Raw genomic sequence first — 16,882 nt, 5'->3', positions numbered from 1 at the left:
TGGAATCATGGAATTCGGACGCGTGAGCAGAAAGTTAAGCTCGTCGGAAGAAACCCCTGTCTCGCTGCTGTTTTTGACCAAGCCGATAAGCTCTGAAGAATGCGAAGGACGGTGCACTTCCAGGCCGATTCAGTTTCCGGGGCCATCATGAGAATCAGAGACATTTGAGTCCTCTTTCCAGAACATCCGAGATCATTCAATTCGGAGCTATGAGCAGGAAGATACGGTCTCCGGAATGGATACATGTATAGACAGCTCTCTCTGATCGTGTAAATGCATTGCAAAGATGAGCCCTCCAGAAAGCCTTCCAATTCCCAAGCATCGAAGCTTCCTTGACCAAAGTTGGAGATATATGAGTCCTCTGTCCTCTGCAACCGGAATCACTCAATTCGGACAAGTATATCGTGAATTACACTCTCCGGAATGCGAAGTGGTCCAGACAGCCCTGAATGACTAAGTTAAAGATGCCGCGATGGAATGCCACGATCCACACTTTGCCGTGGCAACTTTTGCATACGTTTGGCGAATGACACGATCTTCATGCCACGGTCTACACTTGACCGTGGCAAACAAACACTTGGCTGGGAGGAACTTTGCAAGCATTCGGGTTTTGACACGGTTTGAAAGCCACGGTCTCAGACTTGACCGTGGCAAACAAACACTTGGCTGGGAGGAACTTTGCAAGCATTCGGCGATTGACACGGTCTGAATGCCACGGTCTAGGACTTGACCGTGGCAACTTTTACATACCTTCGGCGATTGACACGGTCTGAATGCCACGGTCTAGGGCTTAACTGTGGCAACTTTTACACACCTTCGGCGATTGACATGACCACTTGCCACGGGTTTTGGACGAGGCTTGTTAGACCGTGGCATCAAAATGCAGCCAAGAACACGCGAACAAAGCTTTGACACGGTCAGGTTGCCACGGCCACACCAAGAACACACTTGACCATGGCAAACCCATCTTCACCCACCAAGACCGGGTCAGTACCCGGTTTGTTCCGGGTTGACCCGGTTCGCCCAAGACACCTATATATTGTTTTTAGACCTAATTTGGATAGGACCTTTTATACATTTTTAGTCTTCTTTCCCCTTTTGTGAAAAACCACTTGATACACCTTGTTTTTAGAGTTTAATATCGATTTGAAGTTGCTTTTCATCTTGTTCCATCATTTCTCATCATCAAATCACACTTCTAATCATGATTAACAACACATCTTGCAAAGGATCTAGTGTGTTGATCATGATTAGTGAGTAATCCTATATTAAGGTCTTAGATATGTAGATTAGGGTGCTTAAGTGGTAGATTAGTGAGCTTAGGGGTTAGATCATGCATATTCCTTTCTCTACAACTTGTTCTCTATGCTAGATCCATACAAATCATATGTGGTCTAGATTCTGGGCATTTCATGCACCAAAAGTGTTTGATGAAATGCCTGAACCAAAGTTGTTAGAGGTTTAAGTGTTATTCATCATGGGAATGATTGTTTATATGCTTAAATGACAGATTAAACTGATTTTTAATGCTTGTTAACTCATGTTTCACTGATGATGATTGGGTTAGAAACTGTTTTAGCATAGGAGTTAATACCTTCATGAGAGGATTAACTTAATTAAAGATGTTTATGTTGAATGGTTTGCTTGATCATATGATTCATTAGCTCATTAGTTTATCACTGAAGGCACCCTAATCCACTATCATGTCTAAGACCTTTCTCATCATCATTCATACATTCTCATCATTTGTCATTGTTTAGTTCTTGTTTAATCATTTCATTAGTCTTTAATTCTGTTTAAGTTTGTAGTTGTCTCTAGATAATCAAAACCCACTCTTGTTTGCTTGAATTAAGAACCTGATCACATAGTTTAGTGTCTAACACCACATCTGGATTGATAAACTTCTTTGTGCTACTTTGACAAGGGGATTGATAGCCCTGAGACCCTAAAAATTCTTGTCTATCAATTGGCGCCATTGCCAAATTGTGGTTTGTTTAGCATTAAGCTCTGATCTGTTCTTGAGATCAAGTGCTTACTTTCTTGTTTTTACTGATTGCTTTCAAGTTCTGTTTGTGATTTCAGGTGTATGAACACCAGGTCTATATCAAGAAGCTGTGGTCCACCTTTCCCTCTCAACGACAATATCAATCTTCTGGTACCAAGGAGAAGAAGGGACAGGCGTGGAAGACAAGTTGATCAGGCTGACATGGAAGAACAAAGAGAGCACATGGTGGATATAGAACAACCGGTTCAGGAGCAACAGGCTCAGGGTAATGGAGCTGGTAATGGAGTTGGTCAAGGGCTTCATCAGGGTAATGTTCATCAGGAACAGGTGCACCATCAACAAGCTTATATCCACCAGGGACAAGCTCAAGCTCATCAACAGAGGCATCAAGCCAATGCACAGCAAAGACAACAAGTGCACCACCAACCCCAGCCCTTCCAACACCAACAAAGAAGATATGAGCAACCCCAAGTCTATGTTGGAGAGAATGACAGGGCCAATGCTCATCAGTATGGAGCTGGTATTCAGGCACCACCTGTGCAAAACAACAACTTTGAAGTGAAGGCATCATTGCTGAATATGGTCCAGAACTCAAAGTTCCATGGGTTAGCAATGGAAGATCCCTTGGAACACTTGGATCAATTTGATAAGGTGTGTGATCTGACAAAGATTAATGGAGTTTCAGAAGACAGCTTCAAGCTAAGACTATTTCAATTCAGTCTTGGTGACAAAGCTCATCAATGGGAGAAGAATCTTCCAAGAGGCTCCATTCAAACCTGGGAGCAATGCAAGCAAGCCTTCTTATTTAAGTTCTTCTCCACCTCAAGAACTGCAAAACTGAGGAACCAAATCTCTAGCTTCACTCAGCACAGCAATGAGAGTTTTGGTGAAGCATATGAGAGATTCAGGAGCTACACAAACCAATGCTCACACCATGGGTTTAGTGAAGCTTCTCTTCTCAGCACACTTTATAGAGGAGCTCTTCCCAAGATTAGAAACCAGCTGGATTCCAATGGGAACTTTCTGGGTAAAGAGATACATGCTGCTTTAGAGCTAGTGGAGAACTTAGCATTGAGCAATGATACCTATGGTGAAGACTATGACAGATCAAATAGATCTGAAGGTTCAAGCTCAGAACAGAGGCTCACTAGGGAAGTTAAGGAGTTGAGAAATGAATTAGACAAGTTGAAGTTGGTAACTCACAAGCCAATGCATTTTGTTGGAGAGTATGAGGAACCATCTCAAATCTTTGAGAACATAAGTGAAGAGGGTCTCACCCAAGAGGAGCTTAACTACATTGGGAATCAGAGGTTCCAGAGATATCAGTATGGTAATGCCAATCCAAACCTTTCTTACAGGAACACCAATGTAGCTAACCCACAAGACCAGGTCTATCCAAATTCTCAAGCTCCAAAGAACTTTGTTCCCAAGAACAACTTTCAAGGGTCATTTCAACCCAAGAATCAGTTTGCTCAGAATCAAGGTTTTGGTCAGCAACAGCAACCATTTCAAGGTCCTAGTTTCAGTTCACAGCAGCAAAAGGCACCACCAGGATTTGGTCCACCACAGTTCCAACAGCAGGCGCCTGTTCAACAACAGTTTCAGCCACCAACGGTTCAACAGCAGCCACAGATGGGTACAGATATGGTTGGTATTCTGCAACAACTACTTCAGGGTCAACAGATCTTTGCAAGCCAGAATGCAGCCATGCAGCAGGAAATCAAGGAACTGAAGCAGAACCAGGCCTCAAGCTCAAGGAACCAAGGTCACCTACCTGGAAAACCAGAACCCAACCCCAAGGAATATGCTAAGGCCATTACACTGAGGAGTGGAAAGGAGTTACCTGGTATTGAGAACAACAATGTGATCATTGAGGACAATGATCAAACTGAGGGGGAGGCAGCCTTAAAAGAGGATCAAGTTGCTGAGAAACCAAGGACAGAAAAGGGTAAAGAGGTAGCAAAGGAACAAGAACCAGAGAAGAAATATGTGCCACCACCTCCATACCAACCCAAGCTCCCATTTCCAGGGAGATTCAAGAAGCAACTAGTGGACAAGGCAAGAGCTGTATTTGAGAAATCACTCAAGGAGACACCACTCACAATGCCTCTCATTGATGCATTCTTAATGATGCCAAAGATGGGGAAGTTCTTGAAGGATGCCATTCTGAACAAGACAAAAGAGCTTCAAGACATGGTGGTACTAAGTCATGAATGCAGTGCTATCATTCAGAAGAAGTCCATTCCAAGGAAGTTAACTGATCCTGGGAGTTTCACACTCCCTTGTGCCATTGGACTTCTTCTATTCTCTGGATGTCTTTGTGATCTAGGAGCATTAGTTAGCTTGATGCCATTCTCCATAGCAAAGAAGCTGGGCTTTAGAGTCTTCAAACCTGCAAGGATTTCTCTTATCCTTGCAGATAGATCAGTTAGATTGCCTGTTGGTATGTTGGAAGATCTACCTGTTAAGATTGGTGGTTTTGAGGTTCCAACAGATTTTGTTGTGCTGGAAATGGATAAGGAACCAGTAGATCCTCTTATCTTGGGCAGGCCATTCTTAGCCACTGCAGGAGCCATAATTGATGTGAGAGGTGGGATAATAGAGCTTCAACTTGGGTCTGAAAAGCTCAAGTTTGATGTGAATGAGATGATGAAGAAACCCACCATTGAAGGTCAATGTTTCTATGTGGAGACAAAGGATCATTTGGCTGATGAGTTGCTAGAGGAGCTGAACACTGAGGATCCTCTTCAAGCTGCTCTAACTCAAGAACAAGGAGACAATGGGCTCTTAGCTGAAGCAAGTGAGGGGTACAAGTTGTATTTGGACAATGCTAGAGAGCTGGGTCCTGAGACAAGGTTTGTGGAACTGGAACAAAGTGGCTCTGAGGTTTTTGCTATCAAAGGATCAGACACCAACCTAAGCAGCTTGGACCAGGATTGGAATGAGGCTGATGCACCCCCTGTTGAGCTCAAGCCTCTACCAATAGGGCTCAGGTATGCTTTCTTGGGCTTAAACTCTACATATCCAGTAATCATCAATGATAGCCTATTAGAGGATCAAGAGAGTGCATTGCTTAGTGAGATAAGAAAGTTCAGGAGAGCCATAGGGTATTCTTTGGCTGATATTAGAGGGATCTCTCCTGACATTTGCACCCACAGGATCCACCTAGAGGACCAATCTATGTCCTCTATTGAGCATCAACGACGACTTAACCCCAACTTTAAGGAAGTGGTTAAGAAGGAGATACTAAAATTTCTTGAGGCAGGGATAATTTACCCAATCTCTGACTCAAGATGGATGTCTCCTGTTCATGTTGTGCCCAAGAAGGGTGGGATCACAGTGGTTAAAAACGAGAAGGATGAGCTTATAGCTACTAGAACTGTCACAGGACACAGAATGTGTATAGACTATAGAAAGCTCAATGCAGCCTCTAGGAAGGATCATTTTCCTTTACCTTTCATTGATCAGATGTTAGAGAGGCTTGCAAACCACCCCTTCTTTTGTTTTCTCGATGGGTACTCGGGGTTCTTCCAAATTCCCATAGATCCCCGGGATCAAGAGAAAACAACATTCACATGCCCTTATGGCACATTTGCATACAGGCGAATGCCTTTTGGTCTCTGTAATGCCCCTGCCACATTTCAACGTTGCATGATGCATATCTTCTCTGACATCATTGAAGAGAAGGTGGAGGTGTTCATGGATGATTTTAGTGTCTATGGCTCCTCCTTCTCGGATTGTCTCTCTAATTTGTCACAGGTCTTGGAGAGATGTGAGCAGCATAACTCGGTGTTGAACTGGGAGAAGTGCCACTTCATGGTGCAGGAAGGAATAGTTCTTGGGCACAAGATATCTGAGAAGGGCATAGAGGTTGACAGAGCAAAAGTAGAAGTAATGGTGAACCTGCAAACCCCCACTTCAGTCAAAGGGATAAGGAGTTTCCTTGGGCATGCAGGATTTTACAGAAGATTTATCAAAGACTTCTCAAGAATTGCCAGGCCCTTGACAAGACTGTTGTGTAAAGAAGTGGATTTCATCTTTGATGCTGAATGTGAAGAAGCCTTCAAGTTGATCAAGGATGCATTAGTCAGTGCACCAATAGTTCAGGCACCAGACTGGTCCCTTCCTTTTGAGGTTATGACAGATGCATCTGATTTTGCTGTTGGAGCAGTGCTTGGGCAAAAGAAAGACAAGAAGCTACATGTTATCTACTATGCCAGTAGAACACTTGACTCTGCACAAGATAAGTATGCTACTACTGAGAAGGAAATGCTGGCAATAGTCTTTGCTTTTGATAAGTTCAGAAGCTACCTGGTGGGATCAAAAGTCATTGTATATACTGATCATGCAGCCCTCAGGTATCTGATGACCAAGAAAGATGCCAAGCCAAGATTGTTAAGATGGGTTCTTCTACTCCAAGAATTTGATATAGAAGTGCAGGATAAAAAGGGGTAGAGAATGGGGCTGCAGACCATCTTTCTAGGCTGAGGATTGATTCTGAAGTCCCTCTCAATGACAGCTTACCTGAAGAGTCTCTGATGGTGCTCCATTCCTACTTGGAGTTTGAAGAAGTAGAGAGCATTCAAGAGAGGAGGATGCCTTGGTTTGCAGACATAGTGAATTATCTTGCATGTGGGGTGGAGCCTCCTGAATTAGATGCTTACAAGAGGAAGAAGTTCTTCAGAGATGTCCAGAGATACCATTAGGATGAGCCTTATCTCTATGTTCTGAACAAAGATCAGCTATATAGAAGGTGTCTTGCTGAAGAGGATATGCAACCTGTGTTGCAAGAGTGTCATGGTTCAGCTTTTGGAGGTCACATGGGAGCATTCAAGACTGTGGCCAAGGTTCTTCAGAGTGGGTTTTGGTGGCCCACAATGTTCAAAGATGCTCAGTTAGTTGTTTCAGCATGTGATGCCTGTCAGAGGCATGGGAACATATCAAAGAGGAGTGAGATGCCTCAAAACCCCATTCTAGAAGTTGAGATCTTTGATTGCTGGGGGATTGACTTTATGGGGCCCTTCATTTCATCCTATGGGAATCAGTATATACTTGTTGCTGTGGACTATGTGTCCAAATGGGTTGAGGCCATTGCTTCCCCTACCAATGATTCCAAGGTTGTAGTGAAGCTGTTCAAGAGCATTATCTTTCCAAGATTTGGAGTCCCAAGGGTTGTTATCTCTGATGGAGGATCTCATTTTGTGAACAAGACTTTGGAGGGTTTGTTGAGAAAGCATGGAGTGAAACACAAGGTAGCTACTCCTTATCATCCTCAAACTAGTGGCCAGGTTGAAGTATCTAATAGACAGATCAAGGCTATTCTTGAGAGGACTGTTAGCTCAAGCAGAAAAGATTGGAGCAAAAGGCTAGATGATGCATTGTGGGCTTACAGGACTGCCTTTAAAACTCCAATTGGGACATCACCTTTTAATCTGCTATATGGGAAGAGCTGCCACCTTCCTGTTGAGTTGGAATACAAGGCATTGTGGGCTGTGAAGTTGCTGAACTTTGATATCAAGACAGCTCAAGAGAAGAGGGTCATGCAGCTCCATGAACTTGAAGAGATTAGGCTTGAGGCTTTTGAGAGCTCAAAGATCTATAAGGAGAAGACCAAGGTTCTGCATGATCAAAAGATTCTGAAAAGGGAGTTCAAGGATGGTGATTTGGTGTTGCTGTTCAACTCTAGACTTAAGTTGTTTCCAGGAAAGCTTAAGTCTAGGTGGTCTAGACCTCAAAGTTCTTGAAGTGAGACCATATGGTGCTATTGTCTTAGAAGGAAAGAATGGCCAACATTTTGTGGTAAATGGCCAGAGGATCAAGCATTATTTAATTTCACAAAAGAAGGAGAAAGCTACATCAGTTCCCCTTCTTGATCCACCAGCCTGTTAAACAGGTTTCCAAAGTCAAACTTAGAGACTTTAAACAAAGTGCTTTTGGGAGACACCCCAAGCTTATCCTTTGTAAATATGCTTTTGATCTTTTGATTCCTTTCTTTTTATGTTTTAGGATGTTTTGATGGGTTTGTTTAGTGTCTACAGGTTATAGGTTTGAGTCTGAACCCTTGGAAAGTGAATGCAAGATGAAAAGAGATGAAGGAATGGAGACAAGCTTGTGCTCGGCCTTGAGCATGGTTACCAGCCACAGTCAGAAACCAGGGCGTGGCAGGCGTTTTAGTCAAGCCACGAGGATGAATCACGGTCTGGGACTTAGCCATGGCAAAAGAAGCACATGTTCGGTGATTGCCACGGCCTGGAGACATGGAACGTAAGAGACCGTGGCAAGAGGAAAAGAGGAATGAACAAGGCTCGGATATTGCCACGGTTGAGATTGCCACGGGAAGGATCAAGACCGTGGCAAAGTAAAAAGAAATGCCCTTGGTTCGGTGATTGACACGGGCTGGCAGACACGAGTAAAGAACCTGGCCGTGGCAAAGTAAATGGTGCACAACTTTGATTCGGATTTTGACACGAGGAGTTGCCACGGGAAGACGAGGTGACCGCGGCAAAGAAATGAAGACTGAGCATCCATTCGGTGCATGACACGGCTACAAGGCACGGGTTCAAGACCAGGCCGTGGCAAAATGAAGATGGAATGAGCAGTGCTTGGGGTTTGCCACGATAAGTTGCCACAGGAAGAAGATGTGGCCGTGGCAAACCAATGAGAAATGTCCAATGTTCGGGGTTTGCCACGATGGGATTGCCACGGGAAGAAACCAGGCCGTGGCAAAACGAAGGTGGAACGAGCAACATTCGGAGATTGCCACGGTTTAGTTGCCACGGGAGAGGACCAGGCCGTGGCAAAGCAAGTAGAAAGGATGCAGATGTTCGGAGAATGACACGGTCTAGAGGACACGGGCTAAAGGGTTGGCCGTGGCAAGGAATAAGAAGGTTTGACCGAGGTTTGACATTGCCACGGTTTAGTTGCCACGGGAGAACACTTGACCGTGGCAAGAGAAAGGAAAAGGGCCAACGTTCGGTGTTTGCCACGGTCAAGTTGACATGGATGCACCAAGGCCGCGGCAAAAAAAGGAAGCATACACGTTTCTTGACACGGTCACTTGCCACGGTCAACCAGGCGCGACCAAATTTTGAATTTTAGTTGACCGTACGGACATTGACCGGTCAAAGGACGCGCCAAGACAGCTGTTCCCCACCTCTCCTTCTTCTTCATCGCGAGTTTGCTCCTTTCTCTCCATTCTTGAGCTTTAAACTTTCATATCTCTCTCGTTCCTGCATCAAATTGAGAAATTCCAACTCCATTGAACTCGTAATCCTGTCTAGTTTCTTGCTGCACATTCGTTTTTCACTCGAAACTTGAAGATTCCAAGGTATTTAGTCTGTTAAAACTCACCTTTTACATGCTTTAGTGTACTGTTCATGAACAGAAAAACAAATGGAATCGATTTTAATGGGCTTCTTGACACCTTGGAATCATTTTGTGAGTATTGTGCAAGTAGAATGGATAGGAATTTCATGGATCTTGCTTGAGAATAACCTGTTCTTGGAATTTTTGAGAATTGTTTCTTGAAATTCATCAAGTGTATCGATTTTTTTTAGAATTGTGTTTCAAGCTGAACTCTTTGTGTGCATTGCTTCTTGCCATTGCTTTGAGTTTACTGAGTTTTTAATCAGCTTAAAATACATTCTTTCCAAGAGAAATCGATTTGTACCACACATGAGCTTGGTGAATTTTGGAAAACTTTTGTTGTTCTCTTGCTTTGGTACTTACAACTGTTTGAGAAAATGCAGGATGGCAGGAACAAAAAGACAAGCAGCCATGGAGAAATCTAAAAAAGAGAAAGCTGGAGCTTCAGGGGATAAGATTATGCCTTTTGGGCATAAGGTTTTCAAGAAACAGAAAAAACAGAGAAAGCCAAAGGATCCAGCTGAGAAGAAAACAAAGAAGGTTGCTGCACCAAAGAAAACAAAGCCCTCTACTTCAAAAACTTCTGGTAAAGAGCTGGCATTGGTTGAGGTCGTTCACAGGGCAGGAAAAGAGGTGGCTGTGGCTGAGGATGAAGAAGAAACAGAGAGTGATCCTGAAACAGCATTGAAGCGGGTTAAGAAAGCAAAGACAAGTTCTGAGGACAATGAACCAACTTTTGATGACTACTTTGCTATGTTCAGGGGTGTAAAAGTGCTGCAAACCAAGTTCCCTGATATGGAGCTGCTGAGAAAGATGGAGATTCTTGAAGAAGTTCAGCTCATTTTCAACAACATGGGATTTGGTGGATTCTTTGAGATGAGAGATGTGGCTCATGATGGTGTTACACAGGAGTTCCTTGCATCCCTTCAAGTTTGTGGGTATGGCCCAAGAGATGAAAGAATCAATGAGGGAAATGGTCTTGGGCACATAGAGTTCACAATAGATGGTACACGACACCATGTAAGCTTCAAGGAACTAGATGAGATCTTTGCTTTTCCAAGACCTGCACAAGAACAGACAGTGAAGTTCACATACCCTGATCACATGATTACTGACTTGTGGGATACAATTGCTTTTGGGAGCTTCAGAGGAGGAAGATGCAAGAGTTCATGGATAAGAAACCCAGCAATCCGCTATGCTCACAAGGTGCTTTGCCAAATGTTCTTTACCAAGCACAATGATGGAGTGGTGCATCTAGCTGATATGGAGCTACTGGGTATGGGTCTTCATCCTCTCATCAGTCACTTGAAGAGCAAGAGAGAGTTTCACCTCCCACACTACATCCCATCTAGTGGTGCATTCTTGGCACGCCAAATGCTGATATACAAGGACATTGCTTGGAGTGAGGGTAAAAGAAAGAAGCTCACTAAGTTGCACAATGGATGGCTAGTGACAAAGATTCTGAAAGCAAGAGGTTTTGTCTTTGATGATGTTGAGGTCAGGCCTGAGTTGATTGATGAAGCTACCCTCACCAAGGTTGGGTTTTTAGAAGAAAGCAATGGTGAAAACTTCTTGTACACCTTCAAGTTCTTGCAAAATGAAAAGGTTCATGTTCTGTTGCCACACCCAGCCATCACCACTCTCACAGAAAGGCACAATGTCTCCTTTATTGTCCTAAAAGATCAGCTCTACAACCCAGCCATTCACCCACCAATTCCCAAATGCAAGAGGACAGCAAGTTCCAAGGGTAAAGAGCCAGTTGAAGAGGAGGACACAACTAGGACCGCTGGTTGTGAGAATGAGGAGCCAAGAGATTTTGAGAGAAGGATGGGAGCAGGCCGGTATCACTTTGATCCTTACTTTTGGGGTGAGCCTGATTATCACACAAAGAAGCTGTATTCCAAAGTTAACAGCCTTCAGAAATGGTGCAAATGGCAAGACAAAACGATCCACAAGCTCGTTGACTGTGTTAGGCAGCTTAAGAAGAAGGTTAAGAAGCTCACAGCTCCAGCCACCACACCCAAACGAGATACAAGAGAAGAGGTGGGAGAAAGCTCAGCTGCTCATGACCTTGAGCTACCACCAGGAAAAGAAGATTGGGTGAACCCGGCCACAGCGTTCCAACCAGACTCACCTGAGAGCAGCCCACCTAGATACTCAACTCCATCATGTTCCACCTCCAACCCATCCCACTACTTGGGATCAGACCTCAGTGATTGAGGTAACCACTCAAAACTCTGTACATATGCATGTAGCTCTTCTTTTCCACTTTGCATTTTACTTGTTTGATTTGTTTTTAACTCCTTTCTCATGCTTTTATAACACAAGGGACTGTGTTATTTAAGTGTGGGGAGGAGTTTCATCCTTTACTAATCATGTTTTCTCTTTTCTTATTTTACACTTTGAGTATTGAGTCACATTCTAGTTGCATATTCATGTAGTCTCATCTAAGTGCATATAAAAACCAAAAAAATGGAAAAATCTGAAAAAATTACACAAAAAATGATCATGTAGTTGCATTCTCATTTTTAGGATTGAGTCTAGATTGCATATGCATGTAGGTTGCATCTTGCAGGGAGTAATGATAGGTTTTCTAGAGAGTACATCATTTTGAGAAATTGAATTGAATATGCTTGTGAATCTTTTTTTGTGCTTGCAAAGTCTGAAATGATCTGAATCTGAGAAGCAAGTTTGAATTGAACTCAACTCTAATTAAGTGAAAACCCTGAACTTGACTTGAAATTATCATTTGGTGCATTGTTTGAACAAGCTTGTGGATACCAATATACATATTTGAGCTAGAATCCTGTTTTTACCATCCTCTTCCTTAGCTCAAATAGCTGAATCTGCATAATAGATCAGTTTTCCTCACCCTGAACCCATCCTTCTTTCAAGCCAATTGTTTGTGTGTGATTGAGAGGCCACCTTGGACCAAACTTAGCAGAAAGTGTTAGGTTTAGGGCGACAAGGGCAAGTCTCATTGAGTGCTAAGTTCCATCATCAAGGAGCTGAGAGATTTGGCAAGAACTAAGTGTGGGGGAATACATGTTGGTGAGTGGAAAAAGGAGAGATGAGTGGAAATAAAAGGAGAATGGTGAGAACTAGGGGATAGAAAAAGAAAAGAAATCAGTCTTGGAGTTTTGAGTCAAAGAAAGTGAGCTCTAGTGTTTTGAAAAGAAAGAGTCTAGCCTTTAAGTGAAAAGAAAAGAAGCCAAAGAGCTCAAATGTTTTAAAAAGAAAGAAAAAAAGAGGTTAGAGGTTACAAAAGAAAGTGAAAAGAGCTATGGAAAGTTTGAACTCCAAGACTTGTGTATGAAAAAGAAAAGAGAGTCCCCTAGTGAGAGAAGAATGAGTGTGAAAAGTAAGCAAGTGAGGAAATTTTGAGTAGAGTGTGGGGTGAGATGAGTCTTTGCCCTTGTATGCATAGGTTGCCTTTTACCTTTAGCATTCTGCCAAAGTTTGGTCATTCATAGAGAGATCCTTTTGCTGCATTGAACCCACTCAGGCATTGATGAGATCATTTTAGTCTCATAACCTCACCCTAGCCAAACTATGTTTGTTTAAACAATGCATCATTTGATCCACTTGGTAAAAAGCTTAATGAATGTGAAAGAGTTGAGAGAGAGAAGAACTTGTGGAGATTCCTTGTTGAGTTGATATATATCTGAGTATGGCTTTGCATTGCATAATTGAGCATGAACTTGAATTCTCATTGTGATCACTTCTCTCAAAAAGGAAAGGTGAACTCCCATGCATTCAACCTCTTTCTCTCATTTGTTCTTGTTTGCTTGAGGACAAGCAAAGGACAAGTGTGGGGGAGTTGATATGTTCATAATTTGCATCATTTAGGTTGCATAATTCATTCTAAATCATGTTTTATTCCATGCATTTTAGGTCCTTAGGGTTTTTTTTAGAACTTAGGAGATGCATTAGGTCCCAATGAGTCTTTGCATGTTTTGAGTGTTTATCAGGTGTATTTGGAGCAGAAAAGATGAATCTAGGAGGTGGAATGGTGATCAAAGCTTGAAAAGTGGTAAAATTGGGTTTTGGAGGTTATCGGCCATTCTCGCGCACCAGGAAGGTTTTTACCGGCCATTTTCATGTACCGCGGGTAGACCTTATCGGCCAAAACGCGTACCGCGAGTGGATTGTATCGGCCAAAATCTCCGGGTGCAGACACGTTTCCGAAATCGCCTGTCCGGGGAACCTTCCGGTCCGATTCAATTGGCGAGTGATTCATCAAAATTGGAGAGGATTGGATTACGGTTCCATAGCAAGTGGAATCATGGAATTCGGACGCGTGAGCAGAGAGGTAAGCTCGTCGGAAGAAACCCCTGTCTCGCTGCTGTTTTGGACCAAGCCAATAAGTTCTGAAGAATGCGAAGGACGGTGCACTTCCAGGCCGATTCAGTTTTCGGGGCCTTCATTAGAATCAGAGACATTTGAGTCCTCTTTCCAGAAAATCCAAGATCAATCAATTCGCAGCTATGAGCAGGAAGATACGGTCTCCGCAATGGACACATGTATAGACGGCTCTCTCTGATCGTGTAAATGCATTGCAAAGATGAGCCCTCCAGGAAGCCTTCCACTTCCCAAGCACCGAAGATTCCTTCACCAAAGTTGTAGATATATGAGTATTCTGTCCTCTGCAACCGGAATCACTCAATTCGGACAAGTATATCGTGAGTTACACTCTCCGGAATGCGAAGTGGTCCAGACAGTCCTGAATGACTAAGTTAAACATGCCGCGATGGAATGCCACGGTCCATACTTGGCCGTGGCAACTTTTGCACACCTTCGGCGAATGACACGATCTTCATGCCATGGTCTACACTTGACCGTGGCAAACAAACACTTGGCTGGGAGGAACTTTGCAAGCATTCGGGTTTTGACACGGTTTGAATGCCACGGTCTGGGACTTGACCGTGGCAAACAAACACTTGGCTGGGAGGAACTTTGCAAGCATTCAGCGATTGACATGATCTGAATACCACGGTCTAGGACTTGACCGTGACAATTTTTACATACCTTCGGTGATTGACACGGTCTGAATGCCACGGTCTAGGGCTTGACCGTGGCAACTTTTACACACCTTCGGCGTTTGACACGACCACTTGCCACGGGTTTGGACGAGGCTTGTTAGACCGTGGCATCAAAATGCAGCCAAGAACACGCGAACAAAGCTTTGACACGGTCAGGTTGCCACGGCCACACCAAGAACACACTTGACCGTGGCAAACCCATCTTCACCCACCAAGACCGGGTCAGTACCCAGTTTGTTCCGGGTTGACCCGGTTCGCCCAAGACACCTATATATTGTTTTTAGACCTAATTTGGAGAGGACCTTTTATCCATTTTTAGTCTTCTTTCCCCTTTTGTGAAAAACCACTTGATACACCTTGTTTTTAGAGTTTAATATCGACTTGAAGTTGCTTTTCATCTTGTTCCATCATTTCTCATCATCAAATCACACTTCTAATCATGATTAACAACACATCTTGCAAAGGATCTAGTGTGTTGATCATGAATAGTGAGTAATCCCATATTAAGGTCTTAGATATGTAGATTGGAGTGCTTAAGTGGTAGATTAGTGAGCTTAGGGGTTAGATCATGCATATTCCTTTCTCTACAACTTGTTCTCTATGCTAGATCCATACAAATCATATGTGGTCTAGATTCTGGGCATTTCATGCACCAAAAGTGTTTGATGAAATGCCTGAACCAAAGTTGTTAGAGGTTTAAGTGTTATTCATCATGGGAATGATTGTTTATATGCTTAAATGACAGATTAAACTGATTCTTAATGCTTGTTAACTCATGTTTCACTGATGATGATTGGGTTAGAAACTGTTTTAGCATAGGAGTTAATACCTTCATGAGAGGATTAACTTAATTAAAGATGTTTATGTTGAATGGTTTGCTTGATCATATGATTCATTAGCTCATTTATCACTGAAGGCACCCTAATCCACTATCATGTCTAAGACCTTTCTCATCATCATTCATACATTCTCATCATTTGTCATTGTTTAGTTCTTGTTTAATCATTTCATTAGTTTTTAATCCTGTTTAGGTTTGTAGTTATCTCTAGATAATCAAAACCCACTCTTGTTTGCTTGAATTAAGAACCTGATCACATAGTTTAGTGTCTAACACCACATCTGGATTGATAAACCTCTTTGTGCTACTTTGACAAGGGGATTGATAGCCCTGAGACCCTAAAAAGTCTTGTCTATCAAAGCACCAAGTGTTCCTTGTCAAAACTAGTAACCTCGGTATGATACCCTTGTGGTGGAGCATCCCGAGGTGTCCTGTTTCAAGAACGATCAAAAACAAGAACACTTGGAACACTTAGATCGAAGAAGAGGCTTTGCGCGGTCTATGGAAAAGACATGAAGGCCACGGAGATTTACTCGTTAGCATCGGCTCAAACCACTCGGCTTGGTACCCTCGTGGTGGAACAAGTCGAGGCCGCTCATGCTAGCACGGGAAAAATCGGTCTAGACCGTACGGCCCACGTCATTCCCATACCGCGTTCATTTGAAGGCTTTGCACGGCATTTTGAATTTAAACGCTCGGTCAAGAGGATTTTTGGCGCGGTCAACGGCTGGAGCTGGAACAGAAGGGGGGACCAGTCACACAAAAGTCCAAATGTCAGCTGGAAAGCGCGATCCAGCCCATACCAGCCTCCATACCGAGTCAAAACGCAGAGTTTGCCTTCTTCACTCTTTTCTCTGCATTTCGCGAACATAACTCTCTGATTTCTCATTAATTTCACGCGATTCTAAGTGCTCTAGACTCGTTAGGGTGTTGTCTATTCTGCATAAGCATTTCACTGAACTTGAATCTAGGATTCCCAAAGGTATATGCATCTTAAAGAACTCATCTTTTTCCTTCATTCTTTGCGAGCATTAATGTTTGTAAAGTGCGGAATCGATTCTTTTAGACGTTTCAGCCTTTGGGAACAATTTTAAAAATTCCATCAGGATAGACAACACGTAAATAACTGGTCTTTCCACTGAAAATCGTTTGTTCTTGAGTTTTTAAAATTCTTGAGAAAATGCGCTTGGAATCAGCTTTAATGGTGAACTGAATTCTTGACCTGAACTGTCTAGATATCTTTTCCCTCACCGGTTGCTCTAGCTTGTTTGTTAATCTCTTTGATGTTTGAAAAGCTATAAAACCGGTCTTGTTAAAGAAAAAAGCTCTGTTCTTGCTATCTTGAGATACATGTGCTTAGCGATACACTTGGATCTAACGGTTTCCTTGAGAATCTCCTTCGCAGTTGACCGACGGACGAACCGTTCATGCTCAGGAGACGAACAAAAGCGAGGTCCAGAGGAAGGGTACAAAAGGAAAAGCAAGAAACCCTCAACAAGGCCCGAGGGCGAGCCAGCCACGAAAAGAGCAAGGAACGCCGAGCCTACTCTGGCACCGACGCTTGAATCAAGAAGGAATGGGAAGCAGGAAGCTACTGGATCTGATGAAGATGAGCTCAGAGCCCTAGTTCCT

At 43.2% G+C, this 16,882-nt stretch overlaps 1 non-coding gene across 1 annotated transcript; it reads right to left on the bottom strand.

Annotated features, from left to right (window-relative positions):
• Positions 1-2,839: 2,839 nt before the first annotated feature.
• Positions 2,840-2,946, bottom strand: LOC112083642. The gene has a single exon (XR_002897778.1). It is a non-coding gene; the product is annotated as a small nucleolar RNA R71 (small nucleolar RNA).
• Between the last annotated feature and the right edge of the window lie 13,936 nt (positions 2,947-16,882).

The sequence above is a fragment of the Eutrema salsugineum genome, unplaced genomic scaffold, assembly GCF_000478725.1.
Source record: "Eutrema salsugineum unplaced genomic scaffold, Eutsalg1_0 scaffold_6, whole genome shotgun sequence".
Taxonomy (NCBI): Eukaryota; Viridiplantae; Streptophyta; class Magnoliopsida; order Brassicales; family Brassicaceae; genus Eutrema; species Eutrema salsugineum.
This window is presented reverse-complemented; position numbering and strand designations above follow the sequence as displayed.